Here is a 25,396-nt window from a genome sequence, read left to right on the forward strand (position 1 = left end):
TTAATATGTTTTTGGATCTGTATTTGCCATTTAAGATTTTAAAATTAATCAGATTAATTTTAGAACCCTAGATTAAATCAAGAACGATTACACTAACCTCTTGATGCGCTGCAGCGTGTCTGCGCCTTTGAGATTCGTCTTCAGGACACCAGATGTTGTCCCTCTAGCTTGTCCATGTTAGCAGTATGCCCTAGAGCATATCATTTAGTATGTATCTTGTACATATTTTTATTAATAAAAGGCATTTCCACTTTTCCGTTTACATAATATATTTATGTGTAATAGAAAAGGTCCATTGATATTTTGTTAGAAATATTATTCTTAAGTTGTTAAGAATATGAGTGACAATATTTCTAGCACGAAGTATCAAAAATAGGTTCACAATCGAGGATACTTCATAATAAGGACATGACTTATCCAGAAAGATTGTATTCATGTTTGTTCCCAAGTTATTTATATGAGATATAAATAAGATGGAATGGTGAGTCTCATGCCATATAACAAACATGATAGGCACTTATAAATGATAAGTAGGCCGAACCAGTGACACTTATGACAAGCACATGGAGTTTATTCTTGTCAATGTTTTGTCATAAATCATATCAGTGCATATAATCTTTAGACATGAGATAGCACAGTTATCTTGTATATAGGTAGTTTGAGTTTGATACTGTTTTTATACTTGTACTGTGTATGGGTATATGGGCATGTGTTGGCTCCTACTAGTTATATATGGAGGTAGGTGTTGATCAAGATGGAATCTGTTCCTCTAAGTAAATAGAGATAAAATCCTATGTTCATTTAATTGTTCTTGATGTTTCAAGTTCTGGCCAGACAGATAGATTTATTCAAAAGAGTTTCGATGAGAAAATCTTTTAATCAAGAACTGGAATTAAAAGAGAACATAATATTCATAGCAAATGGAGTTTGACATAAACCATGACTCCAGCTTGAGTTGGGATTTTGTAACAGAGAGATTCTAGTGCATGGTAACATATGATTATAGGTTCATTTAAGGTAAACCTTATTACTAATTGGGTGGCTATGGCATGCTATGCTAGGTGTTAACCATGGTCTATGAGGTTCATAAAATGATTTAGAGAAATCATTTATGGTAAGAAAGAGTTCTGATGATATTAAGAGTTGATATCATGTCTCATTGCCAATTAGTGATGAGCCTAGTAAGTCACACACATACACAAGTTATCACCTAATTAAATATGATTTAATTAATTAATTAAAGAGTTTAAATTGATTAATTAAATAGGTTTGGTATGCAAATAGATTGCAAAGTCCCTAGCATGACTTGAAACCAAATCTAGATTATTGGATGTATAATATAAGTTAAATTTATATTTAAAGTGTTTAAATATGAATTTAATTAATGAGAAATTAATTAATAGAGATTAATTAATTAATTTATATTTGATGTAAATTAATTAGAAGAAGAAAATAATTATTTTGGGTTAAGAACTCAAAATTAAGACACAGGGACATTTTGGTCATTTTGCAGTGTGACACGTGGCACCATGAGATGGTGACACATGGCATAACACATAAGCTTGCCAAATGTTTTTTAATCATGTAAGATGATTAAAATCAAGATTAAATATAGGTTTGACACTTGGCACAATGTGATTGGGTCACTTAAACCTAGAGCTAATCAAAGGGTGACATGTGGCAAGAGTTTATTGTGTTAACCTAGCTATTTAAGTGTTGTTATGAGAAAATAAAACACAACCAGCAGCCACACTCCTTTGTCACGCCACTTTGAGGGTTTTTATCTCTTCTTCTTCATCTCTTATCAATTCAAAGAGATTAGCCATCAATCTCTTGAATTAAGAACACTAGGAATTGTTTCTAGTGTCCTGTTTACATCTCTAATCTCTTAAAAGGCAGAACTTGAATTTCTAATTAATAGAAAAAGCTTTAGAAGCTGTTCAAGGGCTGCCATAGGTGTTCTTGGTGTGGACAAGCTAGAGGGACAACATCCGTGTCCTCAAGACGAATCTCAAAGCGCAGACACACGCTGCAAAGGCATCAAGAGGTTAGTGTAATCGTTCTTGATTTAATCTAGGGTTCTAAAATTAATATGATTAATTTTAAAATCTTAAATGGCAAATACAGATCCAAAAACATATTAAAAGAGTTTTTATATGTTGTTTATCATTGAAATCAAATAGATAAAAAATAAATCTTGCATGATGCATGTGACCCTAGGTGAAAATTTTTGAATTCAATGGTATAAACTTGTGTTTTTCACGCTTCCATTCCTTCAATTGGTATCAGAGCCACTATATTTGCCATATAGATTGTTGATTATATGATTTAATTGTGTGTTTGATCATGAGATCAAAAGTTCATTGCTGGTTGCAAAGCAAGTTGGCGGCATACTTGAAAAAACACCATCAATGGTGCGCATGGTTTGGCTTCCATGGGTGGTTTAAGGTTTGGCTTTTAATTCTGCAATTGTTGTATGATCTAAGGCCTATTCTTTGACTAATTAAAGTGTTTAATTAGTAGTTTTTATCACACAATTAAATTATGATTCAAATCAGAATTTTAAAAATTGTTTGAATGTGATTCAAATCTGAATTTTAAAAGTTGTTTGAATGTGATTCAAATCTGAATTTTTAAAGTTGTTTGAATCATATTTAAATCTGATTTTTTAAAATTGATTGAATAAAATTCAGATCTGATTTTTTAAAAAATATTTGAATGTGATTCAAATCTGATTTTTTAAAAAATGTTTGAATGTGATTGAAATCTGAATTTTTGAAGTTGTTTGAATGTGATTCAAATCTGAATTTTTAAATTTGTTTGAATGAGGTTCAAATCTGAATTTTTAAATTTATTTGAATCATATTCAAATCTAGATTTTTAAGTTGAATATGAGATATTCAATTTAATTTAAGTATGTATGTTGTATTTAATTGTTAAATAGTGATATGCATGATGGATGATCATGGACTATAAAAGACCAATGTGATTGGATTTATTTCTTTTATGTTTCTTTGGGATTGTAAATTAATTAATTTATTTTAATTTATTTTGGGCATGTATTATTAAGTTTGTAATAATTTTTGGGTTGTAATTTCATTTATTTAAGTTCTTGTAAATTCGCCTTGGTATGCCAAGGATTACTATGTAATATTGGATTGCAAGAAGTTCAAGGAGGTCAAGAGCATTGGTGGGACCAGTGGGAGGAATTCAAGATCAAGTGTTGATTATGTACTCCTTCAGCAATTCTTGTAAAATGAATGAATGAAATGCACCTAGGAATGCCCTGATTCAATTCTTGGTGGCTCAGAATTGAATCCCTTAGAAAGTCCATGATCATACCATATTTACTGCTTATCCATGAATGCATGAGATGTATGGGAATGTATGCAATTATATGATATATGCATCCTAAATGGATAATGTGAAAAGTGAGACCTTAATAGTAAATAGAATGACCATAAAATCTTCCAAACAAATGATTAAGTTGGAAATGCTATAATTAAAGTAATTATAACATAGGCCCTCCATTGGGGCAATTATTTTAAGAAATTTTAAATAGTTGCATAAGATGCAATTTATTTAAGAGATTTTCTTAAGAATAATTGTTAAGCATGAGATGTTGTAAATATGTAAATGGTTTAGTGGCCAATATTGGATGTACCTGAGGACATTAAAATTATTTGCATAATTACTGGCTCAATAGGATCAACTTAACTAATGCAAGATAAGTCAATAATGGATGTACCTGAGATTTTGAGCATTAGGGGCTAGGTAAAGGATTGAACCTCACATGAGATGTGACGGGCAAAGAGTTGCTCACTTATAGTTTATTGTAATTCCAATAATGGATGTACCTGAGGATGATCAATAGAATTATAAGAATTCAATCACCCACTAGAAATCCATCCAACTAGGATTTCCGTTTTCTACTTTGGAAGTGTAGGATTCGCTAAGTTAGTGGGAGGACCAATTTGATTAAAAGACCATAATCATATTTGGTTAATTACATGATACATTTACTAATTAATCTGGTTATTTTTGCAATTAATTTTCTGATAATAATGAGCACAGAACAACCACCACCATCCAATATCCTTGCAAGCATACTTGATCGCAATAGGTTGACAGGACCTAATATGTCTGATTGGCTAAGAAATTTGAAACTTGTCCTGAACCTTGAACATATAAGATATGTTCTAGATTCAAATGTTCCTGGTCCCTTACCTCCAGAGGCCACACAAGAGGAACATGAAACTTTGGACAAGTGGAAGGAGCATGATATGAGAGCTAAGTGTTGCATGCTTGCTTCCATGAGTAATGAGTTACAGAAGCAACATGAGAACATGCAAAGTGCGAGTGAGATCCTCCTTCACCTACAAGAGTTGTATGGTGAGCACAGCAGGAATGCTAGGTATGAGATATCTAGACAGCTATTCCGTATGAGGATGTCTGAGGGACAGAATGTTGGGGATCATGTCCACAAGATGATTCGGCTGATTGAGTAGTTGGAACATCTTGACTTTAACATGGATTTCCAACTACAGACGGATTTGATCCTTCAGTCCCTTCCTGAGTCTTTTGGGAATTTTGTGATAAATTTCCATATGACTAAACAGGAATGCACCTTAGCTGGTTTACTCAACATGCTGGTTATTGCCCAAAAGAATATGCCAGGCAATAAAGGAAAAGAGGTAGCTTTATTGCATCTTCTTCCACTGGAAAGTCCAACAAGAAGAAGGGCAATAAGAAAAAGAAACCTCAGATTCTGGTCCTTCCAAGAAAATAGCTAAACGTAAAAGGAAGACTAAAGTCGATAAAGGCAAGGGAAAGTGTTTCCACCGCCAACAGAAAGTGTTTCCATTGCCGAAGAAAGTGTTTCCAACCGCTAGAGTATAGTAATCTAAAAGAATGCTATGCCATAGTGAAAATAAACTCAAGTTCAAAATATATTTGGCACTTTAGGTTATGTCATGTTGCGTAAGATAGGATTGCAAAATTGGAGAAAATGGGGATTCTATCCTCATTGGGCTCGAGCCTACTCCAACTTGTGAATCTCACTGTGGCAAAATGACTAGATCACCCTTTGTTGGAGGGCTAAGAGCTGAAAATATTTTGGAGCTAATACATAGTGATGTATGTGGTCCATTTAAAGAAATGGCTAGAGGGGTTTTCATTATTTTATTACCTTTATCGATGATAAATCAAGGTTTGGGTATTTGTATTTGATGAAATACAAACATGAATCTTTGAAAAGTTCAAAGAATTTAAATCAAGTAGAAAATCAAACAGAAAGAATATTAAAGCTCTTCGATCGATCGTGGAGGTGAATATTTGAGTATCGAATTTGATGAATACTTGAGAGAGCATGGCATTGTTTCTCACCGACTCTCTAGAACGCCACAACCGAATGGTGTATCTGAAGGAGAAATCGCACTTATTGGATATGGTACGTAGTATGATGAGCTATACCGATATGCCAATCTCCTTTGGGGATTTGCATTAGAATCACTTTGTATATTCTCGAATAGGATTCCATCAAAATCGCTTTCTTCCACACCTTATGAGATATGGCATGGAAGAAAACCAAGTCTTAAGCATGTTAAGATTTGGGGTTGTCCAAATTATATCAAAAGTCAACACTGATAAATTGGAGACTAGATCAGAAAAAGGTCGATTTGTTGGATATCCAAAAGATAGTTTTGGATATTATTTTTATTTGCCTACTTCACAAAAGGTTGTGATAAGTAGAGATGCCACATTTCTTGAACAACAGTTTATTCAAGAAGGAGGCAAAGGAAGGCAAATAGAGTTAGAATTGGAGAATTCTGACCAACCAACAGATCAGATGGATATAGATCCATCTAGTCAACCAATACCCGTTTATGAAACATCTACACTGCTCCTCGTAGAACAACTGTGGTATCTCACCCACCAGTGAGATATGGTTTTCTTCATGAAGAAGAACAAGAGTTGTTTACTCATGAAGAAGTAGATCATGGATATGATCCACTTACCTATGAAGAAGCTATATCAGATATAGACTCTTCAAAATGGATTGATGCTATGAAATCCGAGATTGATTCCATGTATAAGAATCAAGTTTGGGATCTTGTTGACCCACCTGAAGGTATTATACCTATAGGGAACAAATGGGTTTTCAAGAAGAAAATTGGTTCTGATGGAAAGGTAGAGACCTATAAGGCAAGGCTAGAAGCGAAAGGGTTTCGCCAAAGGCAAGGAATCGACTATGAGGAGACTTTCTCGCCTGTTGCCATGCTTAAATCAATTAGGATTTTATTAGCAATAGCTGCGTACTATGATTATGAGATTTGTCATATGGATGTCAATAAATCTTTTCTCAATGGATACATTGAAGAAAACATTTTCATGGAACAACCTAAGGGATTTGAATCCCAAGATGGTTCCAAGGTATGCAAGCTAAAGCGATCTATTTATGGGTTGAAACAAGCTTCGAGGAGTTGGAACATCCGTTTTGATGAAGCCATTAAATCCTTTGGTTTTATCAAAAATGAGGATGAGCCATGTGTATATAAGAAGGTTAGTGACAAGGCTATCACTTTCCTTGTTTTATATGTGGATGACATAATCGTTGATGGGTAATGACACGTATGTTGACGACTATAAAGGTATGGTTGTCAAATACATTCTCCATGAAAGACTTAGGGGAGGTAACCTATATTCTTGGAATTCGCATCTATAGAGATAGAGCGAAAAGAATAATTGGTTTATCCCAAAGTCTATACTTGGAAAAGGTGTTAAAGAGGTTTAACATGCTTGATTCCAAGAGAGGATTGTTACCAGTGAGACATGGTATCCATCTTTCTAAAGAGATGTCTCCAAAGACACCTAAAGAAAGAGATAAGATGGCCAGATTCCATATGCTTCGCTATTGGAAGTTTAATGTATGCAATGTTGTGTACTAGGCCTGATATCGCATATGTCGTTAGTTTGACTAGCGGTATCAATCTAATCCAGTTTGGAACATCGATAGTCACAAGAATATTCTTAAGTACTTGAGAAGAACTAAGGATTTATTCTTGATTTATGGAGGTGGAGACTTGCAATTGGATGGTTATATTGATTCTGATTTCCAATCAGATATCGATGATATAAAGTCTACCTCTGGATATGTGTTCATTGGTAATGGAGGTGCAGTCAGTTGGAAGAGTTCCAAACAGAGCACGACTGCAGATTCCACTACGTAGCCGAGTATATTGTCGCATCGATGTCGCAAAGGAAGTCGCTTTGGATAAAGAAGTTCGTGATGTAACTTACAAGAGTTCCTTCCATTGAGTCGCCAGCCCAGATAATCGTGACAATAATGGAGCAGTCATACAGGCTAAGGAACCAAGGTCTTACCAGAAATCCAAACACATAGAAAGGCACTACCACATTATCAGAGAAATAGTTGGGCGAGGCGATGTAGCCATGCAGAAAATAGCATCAGCTGAAAATCCAGCTGATCCATTCACTAAGCCTATGTCACAGACTCAGTTAGACCGACATCTTGAGAAGATAGGTCTAAGCTATTGTAATGAATGGCTCTAGTGCTAGTGGGAGATTGTTAGTAGTATGCCCTAGAGCATATCATTTAGTATGTATCTTGTACATATTTTTATTAATAAAAGGCATTTCCACTTTTCTGTTTACATAATATATTTATGTGTAATAGAAAAGGTCCATTGATATTTTGTTAGAAATATTATTCTTAAGAATATGAGTGACAATATTTTTAGCACGAAGTATCATAAATAGGTTCACAATCGAGGATACTTCATAATAAGGACATGACTTATCCAGAAAGATTGTATTCATGTTTGTTCCCAAGTTATTTATATGAGATATAAATAAGATGGAATGGTGAGTCTCATGCCATATAACAAACATGATAGGCACTTATAAATGATAAGTAGGCCGAACCAGTGACACTTATGACAAGCACATGGAGTTTATTCTTGTCAATGTTTTGTCATAAATCATATCAGTGCATATAATCTTTAGACCTGAGATAGCATAGTTATCTTGTATATAGGTAGTTTGAGTTTGATACTGCTTTCATACTTGTACATTGTAAGGGAATATGAGCATGTGATGGATCCTACTAGTTATATATGGAGGTAGGTGTTTATCAAGATGGAAACTGTTCCTCTAAGTAAATAGAGATAAAGTCCTATGTTCATTTAATTGTTCTTGATGTTTCAAGTTCTGGCAGACAGATAGATTTATTCGTAAAAGAGTTTACGATGAGAAAATCTTTTAATCAAGAATCGAATTAAAAGAGAACATAATATTCATAGCAAATGGAGTTTGACATAAACCATGACTCCAGCTTGAGTTGGGATTTTGTAACAGAGAGATTCTAGTGCATGGTAACATATGATTATAGGTTCATTTAAGGTAAACCTTATTACTAATTGGGTGGCTATGGCATGCTATGCTAGGTGTTAACCATGGTCTATGAGGTTCATAAAATGATTTAGAGAAATCATTTATGGTAAGAAAGAGTTCTGATGATATTAAGAGTTGATATTATGTCTCATTGCCAATTAGTGATGAGCCTAGTAAGTCACACACATACACAAGTTATCACCTAATTAAATATGATTTAATTAATTAATTAAAGAGTTTAAATTGATTAATTAAATAGGTTTGGTATGCAATTAGATTGCAAAGTCCCTAGCATGACTTGAAACCAAATCTAGATTATTGGATATATAATATAAGTTAAATTTATATTTAAAGTGTTTAAATATGAATTTAATTAATGAGAAATTAATTAATAGAGATTAATTAATTAATTTATATTTGATGTAAATTAATTAGAAGAAGAAAATAATTATTTTGGGTTAAGAACTCAAAATTAAGACACAGGGGCATTTTGGTCATTTTGCGATTGTGACACGTGGCACCATGAGATGGTGACACATGGCATAACACATAAGCTTGCCAAATGTTTTTTAATCATGTAAGATGATTAAAATCAAGATTAAATATAGGTTTGACACTTGGCACAATGTGATTGGGTCACTTAAACCTAGAGCTAATCAAAGGGTGACATGTGGCAAGAGTTTATTGTGTTAACCTAGCTATTTAAGTGTTGTTATGAGAAAATAAAACACAACCAGCAGCCACACTCCTTTGTCACGCCACTTTGAGGGTTTTTATCTCTTCTTCTTCATCTCTTATCAATTCAAAGAGATTAGCCATCAATCTCTTGAATTAAGAACACTAGGAATTGTTTCTAGTGTCCTGTTTACATCTCTAATCTCTTAAAAGGCAGAACTTGAATTTCTAATTAATAGAAAAAGCTTTAGAAGCTGTTCAAGGGCTGCCATAGCTTTAGAAGCTTTAGAAGCTGTTCACACCACCCAATCACATTGTGCCAAGTGTCAAACCTATATTTAATCTTGATTTTAATCATCTTACATGATTAAAAAACATTTGGCAAGCTTATGTGTTATGCCATGTGTCACCATCTCATGGTGCCACGTGTCACACTGCAAAATGACCAAAATGCCCCTGTGTCTTAATTTTGAGTTCTTAACCCAAAATAATTATTTTCTTCTTCTAATTAATTTATATCAAATATAAATTAATTAATTAATCTCTATTAATTAATTTCTCATTAATTAAATTCATATTTAAACACTTTAAATATAAATTTAACTTATATTATACATCCAATAATCTAGATTTGGTTTCAAGTCATGCTAGGGACTTTGCAATCTATTTGCATACCAAACCTATTTAATTAATCAATTTAAACTCTTTAATTAATTAATTAAATCATATTTAAATAGGTGATAACTTGTGTATGTGTGTGACTTACTAGGCTCATCACTAATTGGCAATGAGACATGATATCAACTCTTAATATCATCAGAACTCTTTCTTACCATAAATGATTTCTCTAAATCATTTTATGAACCTCATAGACCATGGTTAACACCTAGCATAGCATGCCATGGCCACCCAATTAGCAATAAGGTTTACCTTAAATGAACCTATAATCATATGTTACCATGCACTAGAATCTCTCTGTTACAAAATCCCAACTCAAGCTAGAGTCATGGTTTATGTCAAACTCCATTTGCTATGAATATTATGTTCTCTTTTAATTCCAGTTCTTGATTAAAAAGATTTTCTCATCAGAAACTATTTTCTGAATAAATCTATCTGTCCTGGCCAGGAACTTGAAACATCAAGAACAATTAAATGAACATAGGATTTTATCTCTATTTACTTAGAGGAACATATTCCATCTTGATCAACACCTACCTCCATATATAACTAGTAAGAGCCAACAGATGCCCATATACCCATACACAGTACAAGTATGAAAGCAGTATCAAACTCAAACTATCTATATACAAGATAACTGTGCTATATCAGGTCTAAAGATTATATGCACTGATATGATTTATGACAAAACATTGACAAGAGTAAACTCCATGTGCTTGTCATAAGTGTCACTGGTTCGGCCTACTTATCATGTATAAGTGCCTACCATGTTTGTTATATGGCATGAGACTCACCATTCCATCTTATTTATATCTCATATTAATAACTTGGGAACAAACATGAATACAATCTTTCTGGATAAGTCATGTCCTTATTATGAAGTATCCTTGATTGTGAACCTATTTTTGATACTTTGTGCTAGAAATATTGTCACTCATATTCTTAACAACTTAAGAATAATATTTCTAACAAAATATCAATGGACCTTTTCTATTACACATAAATATATTATGTAAACGGAAAAGTGGTAATGCCTTTTATTAATAAAATATGTACAAGATACATACTAAATGATATGCTCTAGGGCATACTACTAACAGAAAGCTTAGACATAGGGCTTCAACTTTCATGAAGATCACAGAGCCCAAAAATGCCTCTAGCCAAATCAAATTACTAGCCTAAGTTAGGTTACCAAAACTGTCTAGAACTAAAACTGCCTAGATTTTGCTAGACATAGGCTACTTGACCAGTTTTGGCAAAAAGGCCATAACTTGGTCTATAGAAATCCAAATGCAATGAAATCAATGGCAAACTATCCATAAGACATCAATATACAATATTGGTATTTTGACCAAAATCCAAAAATTAAGAGAACTAGGTCAATTGGCTAGATCAATTCAGTATACTAATTCTGGAAATTGTATAAGTGACCATTGACTCTTGAATAGTCTAGGCCAGTTATTCGGTTATAAATGGTTCTACAAAACTTGAAACATTGCAACTAAAAATTCTGAGTGACCACAAGAGATAGGGCAACAAATCCTATGAAGAACACTAGGTCTAAATATTTCTATAACCTGTTCAAATAAATTGATAAAGCATGATACCAAAACTGCCTAGTTAAGGAACCGGAAATTGGAATGAAACCAGTTATGGTTATTTGACCATAACTTGAGTTCCAGAAATCCAAATAACATAATTCAAAAAGGGAAAACAAAGATAAGACATACAATAACAACTTTCATAAAGGAAGTATGGCCAAACAGTGGCCACAAAGTGATCAAATTGATAGGTAAAGTTAAGACATTAAAACTGAACCTAAAGAAAGGTTCATAAGACAAAAAAATTTATAGCAGGATTTTAACCCTAATATGTTACTAAACACTAAATTACATGAAATAGGTATGTGAGACCCACTTTCTCACTACAAAGTGACATGAAATTTCTAATAAGTAATTAATAATGCTTAATTGCCCAAAGTAAATCTAGGCTTATGTATATAGTTTAGATCGATTGGTATACCAATTAGGGACTACAGATAGCAATACTGCCTACATGAATAATCATTGACGGACAAAATATGTCTGATATGATTATTCTACAGGTTATATGCCTGCCCGTTGACCATTGTGCCTAATTTTATTACTGGCTTTGAAAGCCTGCCCGTTAGCCTTATGCCTGACATGACAGTTATATACAGAGTAGACATATGATTGTCTAACCAGTATACTCTAGTGTATCTAACCTTATAGTCTGTTATAGGTTACTTGGGCATTGATATGATTTTAAAAGACTAAGAATGAAGCAAATGAATAGATAAGATACTGATAATTAATTTATTTCCAAAGTGCAATAAAAATACAGTTAACCTAGAGTTATGAAATTCCACCTAGAATTTTTATTTTTAATTATCCAGTTATTTTTCTTTAAAGTTATGCACCACTAAGCAATTCGCTTAGCGCGTTAGTTTTTCCATCACGTAGGTATTGGAGACCAAACACAGCCATAGCAGCAACAGTAGCAGTAGTGTTCTGACAGAGCTTTGACAGATCTGCCATAGTCCAAAGTCACCTCAGTATTTTGTATTTATTTTAGTAGGGCCCATGTTATTAGATTTTGCATTTTGTTTATTATACATAAGTAGATACAGTGTAATTCATTTTGAACATTGTAAATAAATTATAATTACATTTTGGATTGTAAATAAAGTTGTGAACTTTTGTATGTAAACTTCCATATGAATGAATGAATGAAAAATATAATTTCTTGAAATTGTATAAGCAAAAATGATATGATATGACATGATGTATATGTAAATATGAGATAGACAAGCAATTATTTTTAATAGGTGAATAGTGAAACCCACCAGATGCTAATAAAATAGAGAAGACTCTGCTCGGATTTCCGCAGAAATAATTTGTGATAAAAAAAATTACCTCATATTTTCTATGAAATATAAAATTAACAATGGACAAGACAAGATAAGATAAGGTGCTCTGGCACCGAATGTGCACTCCTTGCTCGACTACACTGTAGATGGGTGAAGGGTATCACACATTTGGTTAGACCCAACAGGCTAGGACAAGGACAATAAAATCCTTGGAAGAGATCAGAATGTGTTGTATAATGATGAGCAAAATTGTAACTTAACTCTTGTAAAAGACAAAATGGACAAACCCATGTAAAGCTTCACACCTTGTGATGGAGGGTAGTTTTGTAAATCTAAATCCTCCAAATCAATTGCAATTGCCATTGTTCATCAATAACTTCCTTTTATTGTAGACTCTATATAATATTAGTTATGCATATATTAACTTCATATAATTAGTACATTTCATTGTAACATACGTTAATTCTATATAAATTGCTCTTTATAAATCAATTAGAGATTAAATATTGTATGTCATTTATTGATTAAGCATATATTGCAATCAATAATTTTAAATCTTATTTAAGTCTATCATATACTATATGGCTCTATATTTATGAATTGAACCATATCTTATAATAATATTAGCTATGCATACATTTGCTTCATATAATTAGTACATTGCACTATAATATATGCTAATTTTATATAAAATTGCCCTTTATAATTCAATTAGAGATTAATTCATGTATTGCAACCATCACTTAGAGATTAATTCATGTATTGCAATCATGAATTATAAACCATATTTACTTTAATTAGATAGTATATTACCATACATTTATCAATTGAACTATATCTTATAATTATATTAGTTAGTGCATACATTTGTTTTATATCATTAATATATTGCACTATAGTATGTGCTAATTTTAAATAAAAGAGCTCCTTATATATCAATTGGAAATCAAATAGGATATGGCTTTTATGTTGATCTAAACCAAATGTAACACCCCTATGTTCGGCAGTGCGTTTTACTGTTCCGGTGATCAGTGTCTGTCCGGACAGCTAGGATGCCTAGAACTAAATTTAAATATTAGTGAGGAGACATAAAATAGAGGGAAATACAAAAAAAAAATAAAGTAAAAATAATAGCAATGAAATGTAACCAAGTTAAACGAGTCGAAAATCGTAGCGATGGGTGACCGCACTGGGAAGTTACGGCGTGGACCGTTAACTAGCCTTGGACTGCAGGGAACCCTAAAAAATATTTTTAAGACTTAAACAAACATTTATTGAAGTATAAATGACATTAGAGATGTCAAAGAAAAATTAAGTAATTAGTACAAAGAAAAACGAGAAATCGAGAAACCGATAAAAATCAGTGTTACAGAAAAATCAGGAATACAACCTGAATAGGGGCATTATGGTCAATTGACACCCCGAGTTGCCTTTTGACCTAAATTCCCATTAAGAAAATGATATTAAACTTTGAAAATGTCATAAAAAAATTAAATTGTGGTACATAATGTAAATAGTGGAAGAATGGTGACAAAATTACAAAAATAGAAACTTTGGATTATTAAATCATTAACCAAACTTAGTGCTCCACTAAGTTAAGTTAGTGGACACTAAAATATCAAAAATGTGGGCTGAAACTTCATCTTCAACCTCTCATTTCCAAAACAGCCGAATTCATCCTCCATGGGACTCCATGGCCAAAGCTTAACCAAGCTCCATGCATCCATGATCCAACCATAAAAACCTCAAGTTTCCTTCATTAAAAGTTGTCTATAAACCTTGGGGAAGAGTTAGGGGGCAAGAAAGATAGGTTTTGGTGGAGTTTTGAAGAAGCTTCAAAAGAGGTAAGTGGTTATTTTCAATTCTTGTTTCATTAAAAGTGTAACTAAGGTTGTGGGGAGTTGATTTATGGAAGAAGTTTTGAGGTTTGATGAATTATTGGTGATGTACCATTTTGGCAGCCATGAAAGTTAAAATGTTTAACTTGTTGTTTACATGTAAATGATGGGAAAATATATTGATTAATGTTATAAGATGTTGTAGCCAATGTGTATTAACTGTATGTGGTGATTGAGCAATTGATCTTGAAGTTGAGAAAGTATGGGAAACTTTGGTAAATTAGAGCATTTCGGCAACCTTGAGAAAGTCATGAGGAATGCTTGAATTCATGAAGATTATTTGATGTAATGTGATTTTAGAGTTGCTAAGTATGTATGTAATTTATTAGTGAAATTATATGAAATAATTAGGAATGTTTATGTGTGTACATTGTTGGATTTGGACTTTGTGAATTGTGATTGCATTTGGTGCATTTTGAAGTTGTTATATCCTGTCCAAGTTAACCTATAATGTAAAGAATTGAATGGTTATGGTTAGTGCCAAATGTAGAATGGTATGGAGAAGTGAAGGTGTAATAGGTAAATGTGTGTTTGGTTTGATGTTTGAAAGGCATGTAGAGGGCAGTGTGCAAATGAGCCTACAACCCTAAGTGTGTGACTCCAATTGGTATGAGGCCAATTGAAGGTGAAACTAGGAACAAAATTTGCCAACTTTGATGAAGAAAATCTACCTAAACTCTGTCCAGAAAGTGACTTGAGAAATGACCAAATCCGGATTAGTGACTTGAAAACCTGAAAATTGACCATTTGGGCAGAAGTTAGTGTTTTGGCTATAACTCACTCAAAACAGGTCCAAATGACCTGAAATTTTTACCATGGATAGATAAGACATAGAGCTACAATTCTTATGAAGGTACCAAAGCCTAGAAATGGCCAGAACAAAGCCAAATAGCTTGCACAATTTTGGGTACCAAAACTGCCAGAACTAAAAGTGACCTAAAATTTATCAAATTTTGCACTAAATGTGCAATCTGTCCAGCTTTAGTAAATTGATCATATCTTGGTCTATATAACTCAGAATGATCTAAAATTTTGCCCCGAGTGCAATAAGACATAGAGCTACAATTCTGCTTCTTAGACCAGAAGCTAAAAACCAAGAGAAATAGGACTTTATGCTAGACCAATCTAGCACACAAAAATTGAGAACTTGACATTTACATACATTGATGCTTGAAATAATTTGGCAATGAATGCCAACTTGTAAAAATGGTAAATTGCACTATATTGGAAGCATATTGAAATACAAAATGTGATATATTGGTAATATTAAAATTTACCAAAATTGGTCACTTTAGGTTATTTTAGGTCAATTTTGGTTCGGCTAGTTTTTGGACCTGAATTTGTGCAAGCTTCTTGACTTGCTTATGGTCATTTTTGGGCTTTTATGTCTTCATAAGACTTGTAGATATAGGTCTTAACTATTCATGGTCAAAATTTCAGGTCAATTGGACCTGTTTTTAGTGAGTTATGGCCTAAACACTAACTGCTGGCCAAATGGTAAATTTTCAGGCCTTAATTGCACTAATCCGGATTTAATCACTTTTCAAGTTACCTTACAAGCAGAATTTTGGTAAGCTTCCTTCATGAAAGTTGGCACATTTTGTGCCTAATTTCACCTCCAATTGGTCTCACACCAATTGGAGCCACACACTTAAGGTTCTAGGCCCATAACATAAACTGCCCTACTGCATTTGTTCATTACTCATCAAATGACACTTTCAACAATTACCAAACTATACATTCATGCCAATTCTGGTTTGTACCATAACCTAAACATAATTCACAACATATTGTTGGTCATTTTGGCAGCTTACAATCAACGTCAATATGCACCATTTAGCACAAAATTTTTCAAGCTCAAATTACAATAATTCAATCACTTAACCTAGCTCATTTACATGTCCAACCTCACACCATCATACATATACCCAAGCTGCCATAAAAACTATCACAATTCAACATTAATATTCTATAAACCAAACATGAAATAACACCTTTATGGTTCACCAAACCAAGCTGCCAACTCATACATTACAGTCCATTAATTTCCAAGCTTCCAAATTCAAGTACACATTCACATGTACTAAGTATATATCACCCAAATTAATTCCTATACACATAAACATTTAATCAACCCTTTAATCTACTATTACAAGCAAGAATAAACTGTCCTCAAGGAGTTTCCATGGCTGCCAAAAATAGACCTCTCCCTTTAAACATCAAACTCAAGAATCTCTCCATAATTCAAGTACCCATAACATCCTTACAAATTTTAATGAAACAATAATCAAAAACACAAACTTACCACTTTGGAAATTCTTTAAAATCTCTCCAAAACTTGGTCTTCTTGTTGCCTATCTACTGCTCAAGGTGTATGGACAATCTTTAATGAAGGAAAGTGCCAAGAAAGGAGCTTGAATCTCACATGCATGGAGCTTTAAACCATGCGTCAATGGAGTTTTTTTGGGAGCAAATTTCTGCTGGTTCTAAGGTTGAAGATGAAGATGTGTATTCTGCCCAAGATGATGAGTTATTGTTACACTTTGATGGGTGAGTGGAACACTAAGCTTAAATTAAATATTAGTTTAATATAAGATTTCATTTTCCGACATTAAGCTTCCCATTTTTGCTATTTACATTAGGTACCACTAATTTAATTTTTCATGACATTTTCCAAGTGTAATATCATTTATTTTTAATGGACATTTAGGTCAAAAGACAACTCAGGGTGTCAAATGACCACAATGCCCCTGTTCAGGTTATATTTCCGATTTTTCGGTAACACCGGGTTTTGTCTGTTTTTCGATTTCTCACTTTTCTTTGTACTAATTAATTAATTTTTCTTTGATATTTCTAATGGCATTTATACTTCAATAGACATTTTTCTAAGTCATAAAAATATTTTCCAGGGTTCCCTGCGGTCCAGGGCTAGTCAATGGTCCACGCCATGACTTCCTGGTGCGGTCACCCATCGCTAAGGTTCTTGGCTCGCTTAACTTGGTTACATTTCTTTGCTATTATTTTTCCTTTGTTTTTCTTGTATTTTCTTTTCTTGTATATCATTATTTTATGTCTCCTTATTCATATCTAAGTGTAGTTCTAGGCATCCTAGCTGTCTGGACAACACTGGTCGTCAGAACAGTAGAACGCACTACCGAACTTAGGGGTGTTACATTCAGCTCCCCCACTCATTAAGTCTAGGGAAGCCAAAAGATTAAATTTTCAAAACAATCTTATCTCTTCTAGAAGCTGCATAAATTGACACAATTTTTTTTTCTCTTTATGCAACATAGACATGTTGAGGAGAAAGAGAAGAGAAGCATGAAGGCAAAGGAACAAAATGGCACAGCTTGACAAAGCAATTCAGGGGCAAAAAAGCGAAATAATGTAAAGGCATGGAGAGCATCCAAATGATGTCATTTTGTAACGCCCTCACCGTAGGTAGTTCAGACGTTCTCATCGCTCAAGACTAACGTCTGTTTGAACAGTCAGAATGTTTGGAACTAAACTTAAGCTAGGGTGAGGAGACATAAATTGATGAAATAACAACCAAAAAAAATTAAGGGAAAATAAAAGAAATGAAATTGAACTAGGTTAAAGGAGCCAGAACCACGACAATGGGTTATTGTACTAGGAAGTCACTGCATAGACAGTTGATGATCCCAGACCTATAAGGAACCCTAGGAAGAAATTTTTGGGACTTAATTAAAGGTTTACTGAGGTAAAAATGACATTAAAAAGTCAAAGAAAATTTAGTTAATCAGTACAGATAAAAATGAAAATTAAAGGAACCGGCGAATCTGGGATTTAATCGGTATTACCGAAAAAGTTCGACTATAACCCGAAGAGGGACATTTTGATCATTTGGCACCTAAAGTTAACTTTTGACCTGAATGTCTATTAAAATGAGTGATATTAAAATTAGTCCTCACACATTGGGAAGTATATAGGCTGTAAAGGAAAAGAGAAATTTTAAAGTTTTACAAGCTTGGGAATTTCTTGATTAAAGGTTAGTACATAATTTCTCCTCCTTTCTTAGTTACATCTTGAATTGAGTTGATATGCTAAGAAAATTGAAGAAAATGATGAGGAATGGTAAACCCTAGAATTTGATAGCCTTTAAAAACATGAGAGTTTAATGTTTTCATGCATGTAAATGGTGTTTAGTGTTATTAATGGTTAAGTAGATAATGTTGTATATGTTAGAACTGTGATTGCATGTGTATATTATGAATGACAAATTGGAGTTAGGGTTTTGACCTAATTGTTAGAGACTTGTGTTGTTACTGAAATTTAATAGTGTTGAGATGAATTGATGATATTAGAAGTGCCATGAATGTTGAATTGTAGTTTGGGAGTTTGAGGAAATGAAATTGGAAGTGTAAATTTCTTTGCATGTTGAGAATTGTTAAATCCAATATGTGTTTTGAACAATAACAGAAATTGTGTTCCTCTAATTGATATGAGGCCAATTGGAGATAAAACTAGACCTAAAATGCTTCATTTTTCATGAAGAGACTATGCCCAAATTCTACCCAAAAATTGACCAAATTGTTGTCCCAATCCGGATGACCAAATGATGAACCCAGAAAATTGACCAAATAAATAGTACACATTCATTTGGCCATAACTCCCACTAGACCGGTCCAAATGACCTGAATTTCATACCATTGGAAAGTGAAGGAACGGAAGCGTGAAAAACACAAGTTTATACCATTGAATTCAAAAATTTTCACCTAGGGTCACATGCATCATGCAAGATTTATTTTTATCTATTTGATTTCAATGATAAACAACATATTAAAACTCTTTTAATATGTTTTTGGATTTGTATTTGCCATTTAAGATTTTAAAATTAATCAGATTAATTTTAGAACCCTAGATTAAATTAAGAACGATTACACTAACCTCTTGATGCACTGCAGCGTGTCTGCGCCTTTGAGATTCGTCTTCAGGACACTAGATGTTGTCCCTCTAGCTTGTCCACACCAAGAACACCTATGGCAGCCCTTGAATAGCTTCTAAAGCTTTTTCTATTAATTAGAAATTCAAGTTCTGCCTTTTAAGAGATTAGAGATGTAAACAGGACACTAGAAACAATTTCTAGCGTTCTTAATTCAAGAGATTGATGGCAAATCTCTTTGAATTGATAAGAGATGAAGAAGAAGAGATGAAAACCCTCAAAGTGGCGTGACAAAGGAGTGTGGCTGCTGGTTGTATTTTATTTTCTCATAACAACACTTAAATAGCTAGGTTAACTCATTAAACCCTTGCCACATGTCACCCTTTGATTAGCTCTAGGTTTAAGTGACCCAATCACATTGTGCCAAGTGTCAAACCTATATTTAATCTTGATTTTAATCATCTTACATGATTAAAAAAACATTTGTCAAGCTTATGTGTAATCCCATGTGTCACCATCTCATGATGCCACGTGTCACACTGTGAAATGACCAAAATGCCCCTATGTCTTAATTTTGAGTTCTTAATCCAAAATAATTATTTTCTTCTTCTAATTAATTTATATCAAATATAAATTAATTAATTAATCTCTATTAATTAATTTCTCATTAATTAAATTCATATTTAAACACTTTAAATATAAATTTAATTTATACTACACATCCAATAATCTTGATTTGGTTTCAAGTTATGCTAGGGACTTTGCAATTTAATTGCAAACCAAACCAATTTAATTAATCAATTAAACTCTTTAATTAATTAATTAAATCATATTTAAATAGGTGATAACTTGTGTATGTGTGTGACTTACTAGGCTCATCACTAATTGGCAATGAGACATGATATCAACTCTTAATATCATCAGAACTCTTTCTTACCATAAATGATTTCTCTAAATCATTTTATGAACCTCATAGACCATGGTTAACACCTAGCATAGCATGCCATGGCCACCCAATTAATAATAAGGTTTACCTTAAATGAACCTATAATCATATGTTACCATGCACCAGAATCTCTCTGTTACAAAATCCCAACTCAAGCTAGAGTCATGGTTTATGTCAAACTCCATTTGCTATGAATATTATGTTCTCTTTTAATTCCAGTTCTTGATTAAAAAGATTTTCTCATCGTAAACTCTTTTCGAATAAATCTATCTGTCTGGCCAGAACTTAAAACATCAAGAACAATTAAATGAACATAGGATTTTATCTCTATTTACTTAGAGGAACAGATTCCATCTTGATCAACACCTACCTCCATATATAACTAGTAGGAGCCAACACATGCCCATATACCCATACACAGTACAAGTATGAAAGCAGTATCAAACTCAAACTACCTATATACAAGATAATCATGCTATCTCGTGTCTAAAGATTATATGCACTGATATGATTTATGACAAAACATTGACAAGAGTAAACTCCATGTGCTTGTCATAAGTGTCATTGGTTCGGCCTACTTATCATGTATAAGTGCCTATCATGTTTGTTATATGGCATGAGACTCACCATTCCATCTTATTTATATCTCATATAAATAACTTGGGAACAAACATGAATACAATCTTTCTGGATAAGTAATGTCCTTATTATGAAGTATCCTTGATTGTGAACCTATTTATGATACTTTGTGCTAGAAATATTGTCACTCATATTCTTAACAACTTAAGAATAATATTTCTAACAAAATATCAATGGACCTTTTCTATTACACATAAATATATTATGTAAACGGAAAAGTGGTAATGCCTTTTATTAATAAAATATGTACAAGATACATACTAAATGATATGCTCTAGGGCATACTACTAACAATCTCCCACTAGCACTAGAGCCATTCATTACAATACCTTAGACCCATCTTCTCAAGATGTCAGTCTAACTGAGCTTGTGACAAAGGTTTAGTGCATGGATCAGCTGAATTTTTCACCGATGTTATTTTTCTGCATGGCTATATCGCTTTGCCCAACTATATGTCCGATAATGTGGTAGTGCCTTTCTATGTGTTTGGATTTTGGGTGAGACCTTAGTTCCTTAGCTCAGTATGATCGCTCCATTGTTGTCACAAAGGTAGTGGAACTCTCGACTCAATGGAAGGAACTACTGTAAGTTCTCATCACGAACTTCTTTATCCAAACAGACTTCCTTTGCAGATCTCGATGCATCAATATACTCACCTCGTAGTGGAATATGCAATCGTGCTCGCTTGGAACTCTTCCAACCGATCGCACCTCCATTACAAATGAACACATATCCAGAGATAGACTTTCTATCATCGATATCTGATTGGAAATCAGAATCAGTATAACCATCCAATTGCAAGTCTCCACCTCCATAAATCAAGAATAAATCCTTAGTTCTTCTCAAGTACTTAAGGATATTCTTGATACTATCCAAATGTTCCAAACCTGGATTGGATTGATACCGCTAGTCAAACTAACGAGATATGCGACATCCGGCCTAGTACACAACATTGCATATATTAAACTTCCAATAGCCGAAGCATATGGAATCCTAGCCATCTTATCTCTTTCTTCATGTGTCTTTGGAGACATCTCTTTAGAAAGATGGATACCATGTCTCACTGGTAACAATCCTCTCTTGGAATCAAGCATGTTAAACCTCTTTAACACCTTTTCCAAGTATAGACTTTGGGATAAACCAATTATTCTTTTCGCTCTATCTCTATAGATGCGAATCCCAAGAATATAGGTTGCCTCCCCTAAGTCTTTCATGGAGAATGTATTTGACAACCATACCTTTATAGTCGTCAACATACCTGTGTCATTACCCATCAACAGTATGTCATCCACATATAAGACAAGGAAAGTGATAGCACTGTCACTAACCTTCTTATATACACATGGCTCATCCTCATTTTTGATAAAACCAAAGGATTTAATGGCTTCATCAAAACGGATGTTCCAACTCCTCGAAGCTTGTTTCAACCCATAAATGGATCGCTTTTGCTTACATACCTTGGAACCATCTTGGGATTCAAATCTCCTAGGTTGTTCCATGAAAATGTTTTCTTCAATGTATCCATTGAAAAAAGCATTTTGACATCCATCGCCAATTCTCATAATCATAGTATGCAATATTGCTAGTAAAATACTAATTGATTTAAGCATGGCAACAAGTTAAAAAATCTCCTCATAGTCGATTCCTTGCCTTTGGCGAAACCCTTTCGCTACTAGCCTTGCCTTATAGGTCTCTACCTTTCCATCAGAACCAATTTTCTTCTTGAAAACCCATTTGTTCCCTATAGGTATAATACCTTCAGGTGGGTCAACAAGATCCCAAACTTGATTCTTATACATGGAATCAATCTCAGATTTCATAGCATCAATCCATTTTGAAGAGTCTACATCTGATATAGCTTCTTCATAGGTAAGTGGATCATCTCCATGATCTACTTCTTCATGAGTAGACAACTCTTGTTCTTCTTCATGAAGAAAACCATATCTCACTGGTGGGTGAGATACCACAGTTGTTCTACGAGGAACAGTGTAGATATTTCATCAACGGGTATTGGTTGACTAGATGGATCTATATCCATCGATGCATTGGTTTGTCAGAAGTCTCCAATTCTAACTCTATTTGCCTTCCTTTGCCTCCTTCTTGAACAAACTGTTGTTCAAGAAATGTGGCATCTCTACTTATCACAACCTTTTGTGAAGTAGGCAAATAAAAATAATATCCAAAACTATCTTTTGGATATCCAACAAATCGACCATTTTCTGATCTGGTCTCCAATTTATCAGTGTTCAGCTTTTTGATATAAGCTGGACAACCTCAAATCTTAACATGCTTAAGACTTGGTTTTCTTCCATGCCATATCTCATAAGGTGTGGAAGAAACTGATTTTGATGGAATCCTATTCGAATATACAAAGTCGATTCTAATGCAAATCCCCAAAGGAGATTGGCATATCGGTATAGCTCATCATACTACGTACCATATCCAATAGGGTACGATTTCTCCTTCGGATACACCATTCGGTTGTGGTGTTCTGGAGGAGTCGGAGAAACAATGCCATGCTCTCTCAAGTATTCATCAAATTCAGTACTCAAATATTCACCTCCACGATCTGATCGAAGAGCTTTAATACTCTTTCCTGTTTGATTTTCTACTTCAGATTTAAATTCTTTGAACTTTTCAAAAGATTCATGTTTGTATTTCATCAAATACAAATACCCAAACCTTGATTTATCATCAGTAAAGGTAATAAAATAATGAAAACCCCCTCTAGCCATTTCTTTAAATGGACCACATACATCACTATGTATTAGCTCCAAAATATTTTCAGCTCTTAGCCCCTGTCCAACAAAGGGTGATCTTGTCATTTTTCCCTGAAGGCAAGATTCACAAGTTGGAGTAGGCTCAGAGTCCAATAAGGATAGAATCCCCATTTTCTCCAATTTTGTAATCCTATCTTCTGCAACATGACATAACCTTAAGTGCCAAATATATTTTGAACTTGAGTTGGTTTTCACCATGGCATTGCTTTTATTTAGATTGCTATACTCTAGCCAGTGGAAACACTTTCTTACTGGCAATGGAAACACTTTCTTATTGGCAATGGAAACACTTTCCTGTTGGCAGTGGAAATACTTTCCTTTGCCTTCATCAGCTTTAGTCTTCCTTTTCTATTTAGCTATTTTCTTAGAAGGACCAGGAATCTGAGGTTTCTTTTTCTTATTGCCCTTCTTCTTGTTGGACTTTCCAGCAGAAGAAGATGCAACCAAAGCTACCTCTTTTCCTTTATTGCCTAGCATATTCTTTTGGGCAATAACCAGCATGTTGAGTAAACCAGCTAAGGTGCATTCCTGTTGAGTCATATGGAAATTTGTCACAAAATTCCCAAAAGACTCGTGAAGGATCAAGGATCAAATCCGTCTGTAGTTGGAAATCCATGTTAAAGTCAAGATATTCCAACTGCTCAATCAGCCGAATCATCTTGTGGACATGATCCCCAACATTCTGTCCCTCAGACATCCTCATACGGAATAGCTGTCTAGATATCTCATACCTAGCATTCCTGCTGTGCTCACCATACAAGTCTTGTAGGTGAAGGAGGATCTCACTCGCACTCTGCATGTTCTCATGTTGCTTCTGTAACTCATTACTCATGGAAGCAAGCATGTAACACTTAGCTCTCATATCATGCTCCTTCCACTTGTCCAAAGTTTCATGTTCCTCTTGTGTGGCCTCTGGAGGTAAGGGACCAGGAACATTTGAATCTAGAACATATCCTATATGTTCAAGGTTCAAGACAAGTTTCAAATTTCTTAGCCAATCAGACGGATTAGGTCTTGTCAACCTATTGCGATCAAGTATGCTTGCAAGGATATTGGATGGTGGTGGTTGTTCTGTGCTCATTATTATCAGAAAATTAATTACAGAAATAACCAGATTAATTAGTAAATGTATCATGTAATTAACCAAATATGATTATGGTCTTTTAATCAAATTGGTCCTCCCACTAACTTAGCTAATCCTACACTTCCAAAGTAGAAAACGGAAATCCTAGTTGGATGGATTTCTAGTGGGTGATTGAATTCTTCTAATTCTATTGATCATCCTCAGGTACATCCAAGAGTAAACTCCATGTGCTTGTCATAAGTGTCACTGGTTCGGCCTACTTATCATGTATAAGTGCCTATCATGTTTGTTATATGGCATGAGACTCACCATTCCATCTTATTTATATCTCATATTAATAACTTGGGAACAAACATGAATACAATCTTTCTGGATAAGTCATGTCCTTATTATGAAGTATCCTTGATTGTGAACCTATTTATGATACTTTGTGCTAGAAATATTGTCACTCATATTCTTAACAACATAAGAATAATATTTCTAACAAAATA

The sequence above is a fragment of the Hevea brasiliensis genome, chromosome 1, assembly GCF_030052815.1.
Source record: "Hevea brasiliensis isolate MT/VB/25A 57/8 chromosome 1, ASM3005281v1, whole genome shotgun sequence".
Taxonomy (NCBI): Eukaryota; Viridiplantae; Streptophyta; class Magnoliopsida; order Malpighiales; family Euphorbiaceae; genus Hevea; species Hevea brasiliensis.